This window comes from Leopardus geoffroyi, chromosome C2 (genome assembly GCF_018350155.1).
Source record: "Leopardus geoffroyi isolate Oge1 chromosome C2, O.geoffroyi_Oge1_pat1.0, whole genome shotgun sequence".
Taxonomy (NCBI): domain Eukaryota; kingdom Metazoa; phylum Chordata; class Mammalia; order Carnivora; family Felidae; genus Leopardus; species Leopardus geoffroyi.
The window spans coordinates 44775065-44794686 of record NC_059333.1 but is presented as its reverse complement, the minus strand read 5'-3'; the positions used below and the strand labels follow the sequence as shown (position 1 = coordinate 44794686).

Below are 19622 nucleotides of genomic sequence, written 5' to 3'. Positions count from 1 at the left end.
TAATTCTCTAAGTGTGCTATATCCATGGAGGGCACAACATGAATTAGTGTGATTTTAATGATGTTAAAATTGGTGTGATGTTCTATGTGGCTACTCATTTCATAATAGAAATTTCTACAGAGAATGATAGTCAAATTAACTGTTGTAGTATTAATCCTTCAAAATAGAACCAAGAGAAAAGATAATTTTATTTTAACAGCTGGATGCTTATGTCTGCCCTCATCTGTATTTTGCATCTGCAAACAATCCTAATAGAAATATAATTTACGACATCACTTAAGCTCCTTGAGCTGTAGAATAAATGATCCTTATATCTTCATTTCATCTGGAATGATATATCAAAATACATAATTGACATATCTAAGTGATAACAGATTACACTTGGAGATATCAGCATGGACTTATGTTGGACTTAAATTTAAATACGTATGTTACACATACAGAAATACTGTATGTATGTAACCATACGTATTTAAATTTAAGTCCAACATGAGCCCATATATGTATATATATGTATAATAAGTTAATATACCCACATATGTTTCCTTGTTCTGTCAGCTGACAGACCTAGAAACAATGACAGCCCACTAGCACACTTAATACACATGTATTAGTTTCTAAAACCATTTTCCAACAAAATATACTGAGAATCCTTATGAAAAGGACTAGGGCAAGGAATGTACAAGATGAGCTTGGAGTATCTTGTAGAGTCAGAAAATAAGGAAGAATGAATGAATGAACAAAAGAAAAAAGAAAGAAAGAAAGAAAGAAAGAAAAGAAAAAAGAAGAAAGAACAAGAAAGCAAGAAAGCAAGAAAAAGAAAGAAAGAAAGAAAGAAAGAAAGAAAGAAAGAAAGAAAGAAAAAAGGAAGAAAGAAAGAACAAGAAAGCAAGAAAGCAAGAAAAATAAAGAGCAAGAAAGCAAGAAAAAGAAAGGAAGAAAGAAAGAAAGAAAGAAAGAAAGAAAGAAAGAAAGAAAGAAAGACAATGAAAAGAACAACACACACAATTTACAATGGAAATGTCAACAGGAAAAAGAAACCTATTGAAAAAGGTATCAAAGGGCAAAGCTGGAACAGTTTGAGAAACAAAAACAACATAGTATTGGATTGTAACCCAAAGTACAAAATAAATAGGGTCCACACTGGTGTACATAAATTATTGAATATGTGTAGGAAAGGAGACAAATTTCCCATGCAGAAGAAAATACATACAATTTATATATCTACATAGATAAATCTTCATACAATTCTGCCCTCAAAGGGATGAAGCATAACTTACCACTCCTTGAAAATGGGTTAAGCATGGTGATTTCTTGCCAAGTAGTCTAGTATAGAAAGGAGGAAAAAAGTAGCTTTATAGCGGAGACACCTGACAAACAGCCTCACTCAGCCAGGTGATCGATTTATATCAATAGTGTTAAATCATGTTGATAATATTTGATATGATCTAATAAAAATGGCACTTTTCCTCTGCGATCATCTTTCTAAAAACATATAAGCTTGTTTAATCATTACAAAAACCTCAGATAAATCCCACTCAGGGACATTGCAAAATATACCCTTTGGTTTCAGTCTGCTATTTTCATTACTGGGACCCTCTTGATGTGGTGTTAAAATGAGATAGGGGAAATGTTCTACATAATTATGATTATATTATCTCAGTCTTTTGCAATCCCTGTGCTTCTTGGCTATTGCCTTCGCTGTGGTTGGTAGAACATTTTTTTTTTTTTTTTTGCTCTTCTCCTTTAGGTGAGACGATAAGCTTAAAGAGGATAGGGTGTATGGAATTCTCTTCTCTCTATGCGGATAAGGTTCTGTTAAAATCTCTTTGAAGTATAGGACTTTTAAGGGAGAGTGCTCTTGGAGATTTTCTTTAATTTTTAAATTTTGCAATGATTAGCATTTACTTCTTCCTTCCACAGCCAGGAAGAGTTCATTCTCAGATCTTTACTGTGATAGCTTGGTGGGGAATTTGGAAGTAAAACCCATGGAAGTTGAAGGACTCCCTATTCTGCAGTCCCCGGGTTTTTCTCACTCTCATGGTACTCCACACTCAGCTTCTGGTAAGTCATCGAAATTACCATTTAACTGTTCCTCTTCATTTATTTCTCAAGAGGATCCAGTTTCGGATAAATTGATCTCAGTTGTGATTGTCTATATTGCCTTTCTTTTCAGATTTCAGATTTGCTTTTGCAAGCTCAGTTCTTTGATAAATCCAAATAATGTTGATTTTCAGTTTGTTCATCTTTTTCTTCTTGTAACGATGGGCGTGACCACTTCAAGTTACTTACCTGTCAGCGTTTCTATTATTTTCTTATAATCTGAAAAACTTTAAGTTCTTGCAGTTAAAATTTACCTTTGATGACTTTTCTAAGCATTCATTTTTCTGAAACCATCTGTATTTCACTTTCAATTTTGAAAAGTATTTTTGCTAGATATAGCATTTTAGTTGCATTTTAATACTTTTCTTCACTATGTACTTTACTGATGTTCCATTTTCATGTGTCTAATTTCTGATAAAGATTTTTCTAATTTTTTTTTGTTCTTTGTATATAATACATCTCTTTACTCTGTATTCTGGCTGCTATTTATTTATTTATTTATTTATTTAAGTGGTGCTCAGCAATTGGATTTTGATGTACTCTAGTGCAGTTTTTTGTTTGTCCTGCTTGGGTTTTGTTGACATTCTTGGATGTGTAGGTCTAAAATTTGCCTTGACATGGAAAATTTGTGAGAATTTTTCAAAGAAATGTTTTCTATCCACATTTATCTCCTTTTACTACTCCAAATATGTATGTATTAGGTGACTTAATACTGTTCTGCGGGCCACTGAGACTGCTATGTCTTCAAGGTTACTGATCTTTTATTCTGTTAATATGTAGCTGTTACTGGTGGGAGAGTCTATGTTGTGTGAACGGAGGTCTGGCCCTTGGATTCCTTCCCAAGAGAAGATTTATGTGGGGATCTGCACTCAGAATAAAGATAGCCAGAGGAAAAGTAGCAAGCACAAAGCAGTTTATTAAAGAGAAAGTACATTCTGAAGATGGAATAGAAGGTAGGTTCCCTGGGGTGAAACTGACTCCTAGGTTGTTTGGGGATTGGATATTATGGGATCTCTCTGGGCTGGGAAGAGCTGTTACATACAGCAAGGTGGTCTCTAATGGAGGCTGCCTCCAATCATTTTGGGGACTCTTCCCACAGCATGGGTGGGGGAGTTTTTCATCCTACAATGTTTGTACCAGAACCATCATGGCAGCCTTTCTCTGTGGTAGGCTGCAATGCAAATAACTGCAATTCAAATGCATTTTAATGAGTCTAAAGGTTACCCAGGGACAGAGGAGGAAGAGAAGAGTGCTTTCTCTGCACCTGTGGCTCTTGATCTGTCACTCTCAGGGTCTTGGAAGGCACAAGGTCAGGGTGCTGTACCTCTGGTCTTTTAATGTGTAGCTTATTTATCACCATCCTTCCCTCCAGCTCATGTGTCTATCATTTCCCTTCAAGGACTTGGGACTCTGCCTCAGGGCATTCCTTCCACTGTTCATGTCTAGCTTCTACCTAACATAACCTGTTTTTAAGTCAACCAGTAACTTTTTTTTAATGTTATATTTTTTTAGGTATAAAATCTACATGGTTCCTTTTATATCTTTTATTTCTTTCCACATTAAGTTCTGTTTTCCTTAAGAATTTTGAGGTTTTAACCTGCTTTAAAGTCCTTTTCTACTAATTAATTCTATCATCTCTTCCATTATTGAATTTGTTTCAATGGTTGATTTTCTCTTGGTTATGGGCCATCTTTTTTAATTTCTTTACACATCTAGTAATTTTTTATTTCATCCTGGCGTTGTAAATATTAGGCATTTTGGTTTCTGGATTCTTTATTTATTTATTTATTTAAAATCCCACTTTAATGAGTGTTGAAGTTTGTTTTGGGAGGCATGCAGGTTACTTGCGTATCTGCTTGATTCATTTGGGACTTGTAGATTTTGTAGAGAAGATTCATTTGGGACTTGTAGGTTTTGTAGAGAAGGATTATTTCAGGGTCTCTATTATGTTTAACCCCTTTAGGTATCTCTAGTGAATGTTTTGAGTTGTCCATGGAGTTTCTTTAGTGGCAACACAAACATTTATAAATATGAGCTCTAAAATAATTCAGTTTAGGGGTACCTGGGTGGCTCAGTCGGTTAAACATCTGACTTCGGCTCAGGTCATGATCTTGTGGTTCATGAGTTCAAGCCCCACGTCAGGCTCTGTGCTAACAGCTCGGAGCCTGGAGTCTGCTTTGTATTCTGTGTCTCCCTCTCTGCCCCTCCCATGCTCATGTTATGTCTCTCTCCGTCTCTCAATAATAAATAAATAAATGTTAAAAAATAATTTAAAAAATAAAATAAAATAATTCAGTTTGCAGATCTGGTTAGTTCTTTGACTGATCTCGTGAACTTTTACGCTATGAATTTGCACTGTAGATTCAACCGTGAAATCAAGGGGACCCTAAGCAATTTTCTGACACTCTTTTCCTGCATTATTCCCTACTCTATGTTATTCTCTCCCACCAATTCCAGCTGCTCAGTTATTCCAAACTGGGTTTCCATCTCTTCAAATCAGAGGGTTCACTGCCTACTGCTTAGTATTGCCCTCCCTGGTCTTCATTCTAGAAAATGACTCCAGCCAGAAAACATGGACAGATGTATGTTTCTGTCATTTATTTCCCTGTTCTCCTGGATCACAGCTCTCTGTCATCCATTCTTGGAAAAATTCTGTTTCATATATTTTGCTGTTTTCCAGTTGTTACAGTAAGAGAGAAAGTCTGGTAACACTTATTCCAACATGGCTGGCAAAAAAGACCCTGATAAGTATTTTCTTAACAATTTATTACTAAAATTTTCAAACATATAGAAAATTTAGAATTTTATAGTTAACATTTACATACTCATCATCTAGATTCTATCATTCATATTTTTTTCACACATCTATTCATATATTCATCCTGGTATTCATCCATTGATATATTTTATTTTGATGTACTTTAAAAGAAATTGCAGACATTTATACACTTCCTGCTACATACTTCAACAATGTATACCATTAATTAGGATTCTGTATTGGTTTACAGATTTATTATATGCAGGTTTGTATATACAATTAAATGGGCAAATCTTAAGTATATATTAATTGAGCTTTGATAAATACATACATGTGTGTATTTAATCCCCATGTTGATATAGAATATTACCATCAACTTAGGGAACTTATTTACACTCTTTCCCAGTTAATTCCCAGCCCTATCCTCCCAGAGGTCATCACTGTTTTTATTTTTTTCATCATAGAATAGTTTAGCATGTTCTGGAATTCAAGTAAATAGAATTGTATTTCATGAATTATTGTGAGAATTTTTCACTCAGCATAGTGATTTTTTTTGAGATTTATCTATGCTATTGCATATATTTTTAGTTTATTCCTTTTATTATATAGTATTATTCCATTGTGTTAATACACAATAGTTGTTTATGCATTCTATTACTGATAGACATTTGGTTTGTTTCCAGTCCTTGGCTATTGTAAGTAAAGCTGATATGAAAAATTTTGTGCAGTTAATCTTAAGGACATATATTTGTATTCCTCCTTCATAAACCTAGAATTCAAATTGCTAGGTAATGGGTGTGTGTTCAGTGTATGTTAGTTTTATAAGAAACTGCCTGAACTTTATTCAAGTATTTCCATCATTTTACATTATCACCAAAAATGGATGATATTTTCTATTACTCCACTTCTTGCCTTTGTTTGGTAAAATCATACTTCAAATTGTATTTTGTGTTGAAGAGATGCAAATCCATTTTGTAATAACTGAGGCCTCTGAAATTTGTGGGAAAGAATAACAGAGAGAAGAAATAATGTAGAAAAAGAGTTTCAGAAAATTGCTTAGGGAACCTTTGATTTAGCATTGAATCTAAAGTGCAAATTCATATGGGGAAAAGTCACAAGCTATTTATGAAGAGGTAAATTTTGTAGTGATATCTTATTATGGTTCTAATTTGAATTTCCATGATGACTTAATCATATTAAGCATTTTTTCAACCCATTTTTGAAAATTTTTGTATTTTTTGTGAATTCAAAATTCATAAAATTTTCAAATTTTGCCCTTTTTATTACTGAGTTTCAAGAGTTGATAAGCAGATGTTTTTAAGTTTGACGATATCCAATTTATCAACTTTTCTTTTATAGTTCTTGCTTTCTATGATCTAATATTTGTTTCATTTTCTTAAGTCAAAAGATATTTTGTTTTCTTTTATAAGCTCATGGTTTTAGCTTTTTGCATAGATATAGATCATCTTAAATTGAATTTGATATAAGATGTGAGGAATATGTCAAAGTTAAATTTTTTCAAATGAACATTCAGCTATTCTGGCATCTTTTTAAGAAAAACTTCCCTTGGTAGGGAGCTAAGATGTTGGCATAGTAGGAAGACCCTAGGCTCATCTTATCCCTGGAAAACAACTAAATAACTATCAAATCATTGTGAATACCCAAGAAATCGACCTGAGGACTGACCGAACAAACTGCACAACTACAGGGAGAGAAGAGGCCACATCTAGGAGGTAGGAACTTTGGAGATGTGGTTTGGGAGAGAAATGGATCATGGGTACTGCAGAGGGTAGGAGTCCCTGGTGACAGAGAAAGGTGAGAGAGTAGCACATAGAGTTATCACACAGGGATAGCACTTCCCCAAAGCCATTGGCAGGGAAAATAAGAATGTCTTATTTTCATGAGTTTTTGCAAACAATGGGGCTTGGAGACTGACGTTTTAAATGTCAGTGGGCTTGGCTGGGATAGAGCTCTGAGGCACTGCCTTATTTCTGGATAGAAGACAGGGAAGCAACCTGGGGGCAGATGGTGCAATCTGAAGAATGCCTAAGGCTTACAGGGGAGAGATTGTTCACCCTTTTCAGAGAACATCTGTGTGAGGTAGTATTCCCCCAGATGCCTTTCTGGGGATAAGAGAGCCAGTGGGCACCGTTTCCTTCCCCTGCTCCTTAACCTTGACACAGAGATACCTGTTGAGGATGGCTAACCTGAGCACTGGCCATTTAGCCTGCTTCCTCCTAGTCCCATGTCCCTGCTCTCTGATGGGACTGCCCTTCCTTGTCAAACCTGCATCTATCCCAGTGCTGCAAGACCCTCCCCCAGAACACCAGCACAAGTCTTTACCACATCACATCTCTAAAGTTTAGAGTTTTAAAAATCAGTAGTCTTGGCTGGGATACAGCTGAAAGTGCACAGTGCTGCTTCTGGCAGGCAAGCAACCTGGAAATAGACAGCATGAAAACAGCAATCTGAAAAACACCTGGGATGAATTGGGGGGGGGGGAGATTGTTCGCTCTTCTGGGAGTTCTTCCCTGAGAGCTGCAAGCATGGAGACCCCTCTCTGGGGATAAAGGAGCTGGCTGGTGTCATTTCCCTCCCCTGCCCCTCAGCATAAACCAGCTTCAGTAAACAGCACAGTGCCAACACTGGCTACCCACCTTGCTTACACCAAGTCATGCTCTGCTGGTACTGCTTATCTCAGGCAAGTATGCCTGAGACTCAGCACTGTGCGCCCCTTCCCCAAAACACCAGAACCCCCCCCCCCACACACACACACACCACATGTCCTAACAAGAGAGTTCTTCAATGCTTCAGTTCTAGTGGAAGTAGCATCATTTCTCATTTAACCATAACAGGCTTTTCTAACAGAGAAAAAGACAGAGACTTAGACAAAATGCCAAGACAGAGGAATTCATCCCAAGTAAAAGAACAAGGCCAAGGATGTAATTTAAACAGATATAAGTAATATTCTTGATGGAGAATTTAAAGCAACAATCATAAAGATACTCACTGGGCTTGAGAAAAGAATGGAAGACTTCAGGGAGATTCTTATCACTGTGGTAAAAGAGTTAAAAATTAGAAATGAAAAATGCAATAATTGAGATTCAAAACAGCTGGATGTAATGAACACAAGGATGGAAGAAGCAGAGGAATGAATAAGTGATATAGAGGTTAAAATAATGGAAATAATGAATCTGAACAAAAGAGAGAGAAAAATTATGGATCATGAAAATAGATTTAGAGAGCTCAGTGACTCCATCAGATGTAATAACATTCCTATCTTAAGATTCCCAGAAGAAGAAGAAGGAGAGAAAAGAGGGAAGAATATTTATTTGAGGAAATAATAGCTGGAAACTTCCCTAATCTGGGGAAGGAAACAGACATCCAAATCCAGGAAGCATAGAGAACTCCCATCAAAATCAACAAAAGTAGGCAAAACCAAGACATCCTGTAACTGAATTTGGAAAATATAGCAATAAAGAAAAAATCTTAAAAGCAGCAAGACAAAAAGTCCCTAACTTACAAGGGAAACCAATAAGGTTAGCATAGATCTCTCCACAGAAACTTGGCAAACCACAGGGAGTGGCATGATATAATCAATGTACTGAATGGGAAAAATCTGCAGCCAAGAATACTCTATCCAGCAAGGCTATCATTCAGATTAAAAGGAGAGATAAAAAGTTTCCCAGACAAACAAAAACTAAAGGAGTTTGTGACCACGAAACCAGCCCTGCAAGAAATATTAAAGAGGACTCTTTGAGTGGAAAGTAAAGACCAAAAGTGACAAAGGCTAGAAAATCTCCAGAAACAATGAAAAAACAAGGAATAAAATGGCACTGAATACATATCTATCAATAATTACTCTGAATGTAAATGGAATAAATGCTCCAATCAAAAGATACTGGGTGTGGGGCGCCTGGGTGGCGCAGTCGGTTAAGCGTCCGACTTCAGCCAGGTCACGATCTCGCGGTCCGTGAGTTCGAGCCCCGCGTCGGGCTCTGGGTTGATGGCGCAGAGCCTGGAGCCTGTTTCCGATTCTGTGTCTCCCTCTCTCTCTGCCCCTCCCCCGTTCATGCTCTGTCTCTCTCTGTCCCAAAAAAATAAATAAACGTTGAAAAAAAAAAAAAAAAAAGATACTGGGTGTCAGAATAGATAAAAAAAAAAAAGACTCATCTATATGTTGCATACAAGGGACTCATTGTAGACCTAAAGATACCTGCAGATTGAAAGTGAGGAGATGGAGAAACTTTTATCATGAAAATAGATGTGAAAAGAAAGCCAGAGTAGTCATACTTATATCAGACAAACTAGATTTTAAACCAAAAACTATAACAAGAGATTAAGAAGGGTACTATATCATGATAAAGGGGACTATCCAACAAGACAATTTAGCAATTGTACATATTTATGTCCCCAACATGGAACCCCAAAATAAGGAAAACAGTAACAAATCTAAAGGAACTCACTGATAATAATACAACAAAAGTAGGGAACTTTAATACCCCAGTTATAACAATGGATAGATCATCTAAGCAGAAAACTGACAAGGAGACAATGGCTTTGAATGATACACTGGACCAGATAGAGTTAATAAATATATTTAGAACATTTCATCCTAAAGCAGCAGAATACACATGATTTTCAAGTGCACATGGGACATTCTCCAGAATGGAGGTCATAAATCAGGCCTCAACAAGTACAAAAAGACTGAGATCATACCATGCATATTTTCTAACACAGTGCCATGAAACTGGCAACCACAAGGAAAAATCCGGAAAAACCACAAATATATGGAGGGTAAACAACATGCTACTAAAGAATGAATGGGTCAACCAGGAAATCAAAGAAAAAAATAAAAAACACATAGAAACAAATGAAAACACAATGTCCCAAAACCTTTGGGATGCAGAAAAACAGCAGTCATAAGACAGAATTATATGGCAATATAGGCCTACCTCAAAAGCAAGAAAAATCTCAAATAAACAAGCAAACCTTACACCTAAAGGAATTAGAACAACAAAAGAAGCCTAAAGTCAGGAGAAGAAGGGAAATAATAAATATTAGAGCACAAATAAATGATACAGAAACTAAAAAATAGTAGAACAGATCAATGGAACTAGGAGCTGTTTCTTTGAAAAAAAAAAAAATTAAAATTGACACCCCCCTAGTCAGACTTACAAAAATAAAGTAAAAAGGACCCAAATAAATAAAATCACAAGTTAGAGAAGAGAAAGAACAACCAACACCATAGAAATGAAATATTATGAAAAACTGTATGCCAACAAATTGGACAACCTAGAAGAAATGGATAAATTCCTAGAAACATATAAGCTACTAAAACTGAAACAGGAAGAAATTGAAAGGTTGAACAGACCAATAACCAGCAAAGAAATTGAATCAGTAATCAAAAACCTTCCGGTAAACAAAAGTCCAGGACGAGATGGGTTCACAGGGGAATTCTACCATTGAAAGAAGAGTTAATACCTATTCTTCTCAAGCTGTTCCAAAAAATAGAAATGGAAGGAAAATGTCCACATTTAGTCTCTGAAGCCAGCATTACCCTGATACCAAAACCAACGACTCCAGTAAAAAAGAGAACTACAGGCCAATATCCCTAATGAACATGGATGCAAAAATTCTCAGTAAAATACTAGCAAACTGAATCCAATAGTACATTAAGAGAATCATTCAGCATGATCAAATGAAATTTATTGTTGGGTTGCAGGGGTGGTTCAATATTCATAAATCCATTAACATGATATACCACATTAATAAAAGAGTGATAAGAAACATATGATCCTCTCAATACATGCAGAAAGAACATTTGACAAAGGACAACATCCATTCATGATAAAAACCCTCAACAAGTAGTGTTAGAGGGAACATACCTCAATATAATAAAGTCCCTATATAAAAAACCCACAGCTAATATTATGCTCAATTGGGAGAAAGGAATAAGAGAGGGATGTCCACTCTCATGACTGTTATTTAACATAGTACTGGAAGTCTTAGTATCAACTATCAGACAACAAAAAGAAATAAAGGGCATCCAAACTGGCAAGGGAGAAGTCAACCTTTCACTATTTGTAGACCTCATGATACTCTGTATACAAAATCAAAAGAACTCCAAAAACTGCTAGAACTAATACACTAACCCAGTAAAGTCACAGGATATAAAATCAATGTACAGAAATCTGTTGTGTTTCTATACACCAATAATGAAGCAGCAGAAAGAGAAATCAAGGAATTTATTCCATTTGCAATTGTAAAAACTGGAAGATATCTAGGAATAAACCTAACCAAAGAGATAAAAGTTCTGTGTTCAGAAAACACAGAAGACTTATGAAAGAAATTGAAGAGGACACAAAGAAATGGAAAAACATTCTATGCTCATGGTTTGGAAAGACAAGTATTATTAAAATGTCTATATTATCCAAAGCAATTTACACATTTAATGCAATGCTTATCAAAATACCAACAGCATTTTTCACAGATCTAGAGCAATCCATCATAAAATTTGTATGGAACCATAAAAAAAAAAAAAAAAAAAAAAAACAGCAAAAAACTCTGAATAGCCAAGCAATCTTAAAAAAGAAAAGCAAAGCTGGAGGCATCACAATTCTGGATTTCAAGTTATATTACAAAGCTGTAGTGATGGAGACAGTATGGTACTGGCACAAAAACAGCCACACAGATCAATGGAGCAGAATAGAAAACCAATAAATGAATGCATACCTACATGGTCAATCTCCGACAAAGCAGAAATGAATACCCAATGGTAAAAAGATGGTCTTTTCAACAAATGGTGTTGGGAAAACTGGACAGCAACATGCATAATAATGAAACTGGACCACTTTCTGACGCCAGCCACAAAAATAAATTCAAAATGGATGGAATTCCTAAATGTGGGTCAGGAAACCATCAAAATACCAGAGAAGAACACACAGAGTAACCTCTTTGACATTGGCCGTAGCAACTTCTTACTAGACCATGTCTTCAGAGGCAAGGAAACAAAAGCAAACATGAAGTTTTAGGACTTCATCAAGATAAAAAAAACTTGCACAGTTAAAGGAAACAATCAACAAAACTAAAAGGCAAACTTTGGAATGGGAGAAGATATTTGCACATGATATATCCGATAAAGGGTTATTACCCAAAATGTATAAAGAACTTATAAAACTCAACACCCAGAAAATGAATAATCCAGTTAGAAAATGGGCAGAAGACATGAATAGACACTTTTCCAAAGAAGACATCTAGATGGCCAACAGACACATGAAAAGATGCTCAACCTCACTGATCATCAGGGAAATACAAATCAAAACTATAATGAGATATTATACCTGTCAGAAAGGCTAAAATTAACAACACAGGAAACAAGCATTGAGTAGGATACAGTGTTGGTAGAAATGAAAAGTGGTATAGCCACTCTGGAAAACAGTATGGAGATTTCTCAAAAATCTAGAGACTATAGACAATAGACAATAGAACTACCCTGTGACCCAGCAATTGTACTAGTAGTTATTTAACCAAAGGATACAGAAGTACTGATTTGAAGGGATTCATGTACTCTGATGTTTATAGCATCATTATCTACAATAGCCAAATTATTGAAATATTCCAAATGTCCATCAACTTATGAATGGATGAAAACTATGTGATGATATATATACTCAGCCATAAAAAATAATGAAATCTTGGTATTTGCAACAATGTGGACAGATCTAGAGAGTATTATACTAAGCAAAATCAAAGAAAGACAAATATGATATTCCACATATCGTATGTGAAATTTAAGAAACAAAACAAATGAACATAGGAGAAAAAAGAAGACAGGCAAACCAAGAAATAGACTTTTAAGAATGGAGAGAAAACTGATTGTTACTAGAGTGTAGGTGGCCGGGGGCATGGGTTAAATAGGTGTTGGGGATTAAAGAGGGCACTTATTGTGATCCACACTGGGTGTTGTATTTAAGTGATGACTCTCTAAATTCTGTACTTGAAAGTAATATTGCATTGTCTGTCAACTAGTTGGAATTTAAATACAAACTTGGAATAAAAAACAGAAGCAGCAAAGAAAAAAGAAAGAAAGAAAACAAATACCTTATCGTTTCCCGTTGGATAATATTAAAACTTTGTTTCAAATAAAATAATTGTATAAGTCTGGATCTAGTTCTGGATTCGTTATCTATTGATCCTTCATTCAGTAGCACACTGTCTTCATTACAGTAGCTTTGTATTATGTCTTTAAGACAGGTAATGTAGGACTTCCAAATTTGTTCTTTTTCAAGAATGCTATTTATATTGTATGTTTTTTGCATTCCATTTACATTTTAGATTAAAATTTGAAATTTAAAAAATAAATACGGATGACATGATTTTGGGAATTGCTTTTAATATATAGAGAAATTTGCAGAGAATTGACAGCTTAAAAATATTGAAATTTCCAATTTATAAACACGTATATCCTTGCTTTTTTTAATTTCTGTTAGTGATATTTTAATTTCTGTTAGTGATATTTTGTAGTTCAGTGTGGATCTTGCTCATATTTAAAAACTTGAATTCCGAATTACTTTGGTTTTGATGCTATTGTATATGAGTTCTAAAAAATATTCATCCTGGGGCGCCTGGGTGGCTCAGTCGGTTAAGTGCCTGATTACAGTTCAGGTCATGATCTCATGATTTGTGAGTTTGAGCACCGCATTAGCATAGAGCCTGGAGCCTGCTTTAGATTCTGTGTCTCCCTGTCTCTCTGCCCTTCCCCTGCTAGTGCTTTGTCTCTCTATCTCTCTCAAAAATAAATAAACGTTAAAAAAACCTTTTTTAAAAAAAATTTCATCATACAGTTTTTGTTGCTAGTACAGAGAAATGCAATAGATTTATGTATTTTTACTTTGTATACTGCATTTTTTCTAAATTCACTTAGTACTTCTATGTATATGCATGAGATTAATGCATACAAATGGCCACTAAAATCATGTACAGAATGTTCATAGCAGCATACTTTTGTAATAGCCAAAGATGAAACCATCCAAATGTTCATCTACAGAAGAATAATTATATAGTCAATGAGATATGCTATAACAATAAACAAAAATGAACTACTACATACAAAATTATATTGGGATAAGCCTCCCAAATAAATTGTTGAGCGAAAGTACCTAGACACAAATTTTATTTATATAAAATTCAAAAGCAGATAAAACAAATCTATCTGATTTTAGAAGTCAGAATATGACTAAGCTTTGAACAGGAAGGAGGGAGGTAATTGGAAGGTTTATGTGAGAAACTTCTGAAATATAGGTAATGGTCTATTTTCTATCATGTTTGGAGGTTAACTGGGTATATGACTATTGTCATAATTCATGCATGTGTACACTTGCTATTTGTGTATTTTTATGTGATATATTTTAATACAAAAGTTTATTTAAATTTTTTTCCTACTTATTCATGTATAGATTTTATAAACCAAAGTATTAGAATTCAGTATTGTTTTGGGGAAACTTATTGATGGAGAGTAAAACCATAGTGAGGAAAAGATGAATGACTGTAATAACAACCATTGAGCCAAAAGGTTTAACAATACTCTAAAAATGGGGAAGGTGGATTCACCTTACACTTATTCAAACCAGTTCTTATTTAATATATTTTTTGCATATGGAAATAAAATTCATTGTTTATTGGATCACCAATAAACTTCTGGGTAATTTGCATTCTTTAAATAATTCACACTTTTCTAATAAAAAAAATTCACCAATGGGGAACATTTATAAAAAATAATTGGGCTGGATACATGAACAACTGTGGAGAAAAGAAATGTAGCCTCTTTGATTTTCTACTTTCTTTTACATCTTTTGTAAAGCCATTTAATCCTGAGCCTGATGATTGGGTAGAATAGACAGGTAACTGCCTTAGGTGACTATATATAAAGGTTTCTAAAACATCAAGGGAATGGATTACAATCCAGTGCCATTTAACTGTAGGTTTTAAAAGCAATTCTTTATATAAGGAGCAAAAAGAAAATTGAAAATGCTTAAGCTGCAATAAATACATACACATCTATACACATACACACACAAATGGGAATAATCAGGTATTACAGAAAAATGTGAAATGTTTTACTAATATTTTCTCATGACATTGTCTATGAATCAATTAGGAGTTAACTGTTAAATTTATTTCTGAATATAGTTTTTATTTATACATGTTGAGTTCTTTTCATTCTTACAGTATTGAATACATTCAGTATAATATTAAAAAATAATTAAAGAATATCTGTTTCAAAATAAACCTAATTATTAGCCTGCCCATGGCACCTACCTACAGACTTCCATATCATACTTTTTAGACTGTTTGATGTATATTCTCTCCAGGTACTTGGCTCTGGGCATAGCATGCAGAAGAATGAAATGGGGTACTTACTAGCCTCAAAACCGTAAATAACTTTTCAAGCTTGTGATATTAGCTGCACCTTTGCTTAAAGAGTTATTGTTATTGCCTGAACAAGAAAGAAGCTTCTCTTAACAGTATTGTTTATAATTAAGATCCAGAGACATCAGAGAGTTTGGTGAAGGTGTCAGCTTAGAAGAACATAAGGGGATTATCATTCTCCAGCAGAGGATAACAAACAGACCACATGGAAGTGATAATGCTAGCAACAGCCCCTGATCCTATAGGATCTGTCAAGCAGATTCTAAGGCAAATTTGGGAACCATATAAGAACTGTGGATATTGGACCATTAGCAGCCATTTTGGGGCGATATTACAAAGCCTGGCTCATAAGTATAAACAATGCATTCATTTTTACCACATTAAAGCCAACATCCTTGCTAATAGAAGAGAACTGTGCAGATCTGAAAACTGCTGATACAGGTGTGCATAAGGTGACACAGGTCACAGAGATGACATACTAAATTTGAAGAGGATCAAAGCAGAGACCGAGCTCTGAAGTGTTACCAGGGTTTTATGGATTCAAATTGTAAGTAATGAAGGGAGGGTGACATCCTCAAAAGTACAAACGTGAGCATTCCAGGAATTTGAATTTGGGGGTTCTTTCCAGAGTGCTAAATTGAGGTGTGTCATGAAGAAAGTCCCCTTATTGGTAACTCACATACTCAATTAAAAATTTTTTTATGTCTTTATTTATTTTTGAGACAGAGAGAGAGCATGAGCAGGGGAGGGGCAGAGAGAGAGGGAGACACAAAATCTGAAGCAAGCTCCAGGCTCTCAGCTGTCAGCACAGAGCCTGACACAGGGCTCAGAATCACAGACTGTGAGATCATGACCTGAGCTGAAGATGGACGCTTAACCAACTGAGCCGCCCAGGCACCCTCCACATACTCAATTTTATATGATGCCACCCTTATTCCAGAAGCCTCATAATTCACTCCTAGGCATATGCTCTTGGTTCCTGTTGGTACCTAAAAGCCAGAACCTATGGCTTGCAGTGTTTATAATACCCCTTCTTCCATACTAGTCTCAGTTCTTCCCCAGTGAGTGCATGCTAGTGGGCAGGAGGACAGGTAGGAGAAGATTCTCCTACCTCTCTCATTTGAAGTTTTACAGTAATCTTCAACAAGGGAGAGAGCTTTTTCCTAATGAGAAGGGTTTGGCCATTTCTCTATTCTAGAAGACTCATGAAAATCTCAAGAGCATCTACCCAGATATTCCAATCCCAAGGTTCCTACTTTCTTATCAGGGTCCTGCTATTGGACACTTGCCAAAACTGTGATTTCAAAATTTTCTATATTTCTGCTACTTTTAGGATTGGGTCCTGATCCTGGTCTACACGTTAGCTGCCTCCAGGCTATATTCTATGAAGTTTACTTTAAATTCTTCCACAGCAGCCCACACTTTCATTTAATTGTTTAAACTGATAACTTTCTCTTTTCAAAGCATTGGTAGTACTCCATAATAAGCACCACTTTAGCAATCATTGACTATCATTTGCCCTATACCTCTGAAATGACAGAGATAAGCCAGTTCATCTTCTCCCATTCACCCCAGTTCATCACAGATAAAAATCTTAGCAATTGCCTGCTAGGGGATGTTAAGAAACATCAATATCTAACTATGCAGTGAGGGGATTCTCGTGGTTCACTAGCTGGCGAGAGAACAAACTCCAGAATCTCTAGAGTCTTCTTATAGCCATTCCTGGTACCTAAAACTGTCTTAGAATGGGTTCCCTAGAAGCAGAGGCTGACACAAAGATTGGGAACATATGATTTAGCAAGGATCTACTCTTAGGAGAAAAGGTTTACTCTTAGGAGAAAGCAGGATGACGCAGTGAAGATGTATGCAAGGATGTGGTCTCAGCTGAAGTCTAAATTGCATGAATTGGAAAACAAAGGTGATCCCATTTTCGGGCAAGTGGACTGGGATTTTGTGTCCGCTTTTAGTCAGTCCTTGGCTGTAGGCTACCCCTGGGTGGGCAAAACCAATCAGATGATGCAGGTTCTATTTTACCCAAGACAACTTTCCAAAGAGGGGGAATCTATGAGGCATTAGCCATCAACACTCACAACAGCTGGGGAATGGGTGTATTGGCTCAGAAAATGTGACTGGTAACTTTGCTACAAGTGAGGTATGGCAAGAGTGAAGAGCTGAATTTTGAAATTGATATACAGTTTCAAATTTGCAATCTACCTAGTAATTGATATTTTATTTTATCAGAAAGGGATAGAGGGGCGCCTGGGTGGCTCAGTCGGTTGAGCGTCTGACTTCAGCTCAGGTCATGATCTTACTGTTTGTGAGTTTGAGCCCTGCCTTGGGCTCTGTTCTAACAGTTTAGAGCCTGGAACCTGCTTCAGATTCTGTGTCTCCCTCTCTCTCTGCCCTTCCCCTGCTCATGCTCTGTCTCTCTCTGTCAAAAATAAACAAACATTAAAAAAAAAGGGATAGAAATATTTATACTGGATATGTTTTATTGCCTGTCAACTCAGAATTGAGCAGTGAAACATATTTTAAAATGATATTATATAGTAATTTTTTTCCTTCTTTTTAAAAAATGTTTATTTGCTTTTGAGAGAGAGAGAGAGAGAGAGAGTGAGCAGGAGAGGGGCAGAGAGAGAGGGAGACACAGAATCTGAAGCAGACTCCAGGCTCTGAGCTGTCAGCACAGAGCCAGGCTCCGAGCTTGAACTCACAAACCAGAAGATCATGATGTAGGCCGAAGTTAGACATTTAACAACTGAGTCACCCAGGCACCCCACCCTTCTTTGTATAATCCAAGGTTTTCATTATCTATATTATAATTAGCAAAGAGAATATTTAATTCCAGTAAGTGCATAAAACATTGGTAATATTGAAATCATCTTGAAATTGTCTACTTTGGGTACAAAACTAAATAGTCTACATAATGAAAAAAAATTTGCATGGATGCTAAGAAATACTCTTTTAAAAAAATTTTTAAATGTTTATTTTTTGAGAGAGAGAGAGAGAGAGAGAGAGAGAGAGAGAACCAGTGGGGGAGGTTCAGAGAGGGAAGGAGACACAGAATCTGAAGCAGGCTCCAGGCTTCAAGCTGTCAACACGGAGCCCAACGCGGGGCTTGAACTCATGAACCACAAGATCATGACCTAAACCGAAGTCGGGTGCTTAACCAACTGAACGACCCAGGTGTCCCAGAAATATTCTTGATTATAATTTCATATTTATATAATTGTTGTTAATGATCTTATTTGAAAATAATATTACCCTATTTCTAAGGTTTATGTTAAGATAAACTACCTATAAAAATAACATAAATGGGGCGCCTGGGTGGCGCAGTCGGTTAAGCGTCCGACTTCAGCCAGGTCACGATCTCGCGGTCCGTGAGTTCGAGCCTCGCGTCAGGCTCTGGGCTGATGGCTCAGAGCCTGTTGCCTGTTTCCGATTCTGTGTCTCCCTCTCTCTCTGCCCCTCCCCCATTCATGCTCTGTCTCTCTCTCTGTCCCAAAAATAAATAAACGTTGAAAAAATAAATAAATAAATAAATAAATAATAAATAACATAAATGAAGTTAAATATAAATTCTTTGGAAAATCTTCTGGAATAACTAATAAAGAAGCAGTGTAGAGGCTGGACTTCTATAAACTCTTCAATCGGACTCAGCTGTCTATGAGCAGGAGTCCCTACTAACAGCCTCTGTCAGTATCCTGATGGATTTCCCTTGGTTTTATTTGTAATGAGAGACTGACAAGATACTCGATTGTGAATGAAGGTCCTTCTCCGCTGGATTTATCAAGTAGGCACTCGTTACCAAAATCACACCACTCATTATTTCATCCATACAGTGTTTGCTGATTTGTGTTCCCAGAGCAATTTCTAACAATGAAAGAAAACCCATGAAATGCTGATAAAAATGTACAATCTTTCAACCACTGTCACATTTTTCCTCTCATTTGATTTTTGCAATTGCAGGATGAAGTTGGCAGGGCATACCATATCTGGATTTTTGGTTTGTTTTATGTTTTTTGTGTGTCTTACTGTTTTTCCTGAAAAAAAAATAGACATTAAAACATATCCAAGGCAATATAGAAAGGAAGTGTTAGATCCAAAACCAGCTCTAGCCCATTTCCTGCGATCTCCAAAGTCTTTTAGCATTTCTAGTGGTACATTGTTTTCTCTCTGCAGATAACAAAGCATTTTACAAATATATTTGTAAAAAAACACATAGAGGTATTTTCATTTTATTAATGAAATATATCAGCCACATAATCCTAGAAACTTAAGAACACTTACAAAGTTAATCAGGCCCCATGTGATACTTCTCTGTATGTGG

At 35.9% G+C, this 19622-nt stretch overlaps 1 long non-coding RNA gene across 1 annotated transcript in view; it reads left to right on the top strand.

Annotated features, from left to right (window-relative positions):
* Positions 1 to 1927: 1927 nt before the first annotated feature.
* LOC123576083 overlaps positions 1928 to 19622 on the top strand; it is a 36272-nt gene continuing 18577 nt past the window's right edge. The window contains exon 1 of the long non-coding RNA XR_006701159.1: positions 1928 to 2064. This is a non-coding gene — a long non-coding RNA (uncharacterized LOC123576083). The remainder of the gene's footprint in view (positions 2065 to 19622) is intronic.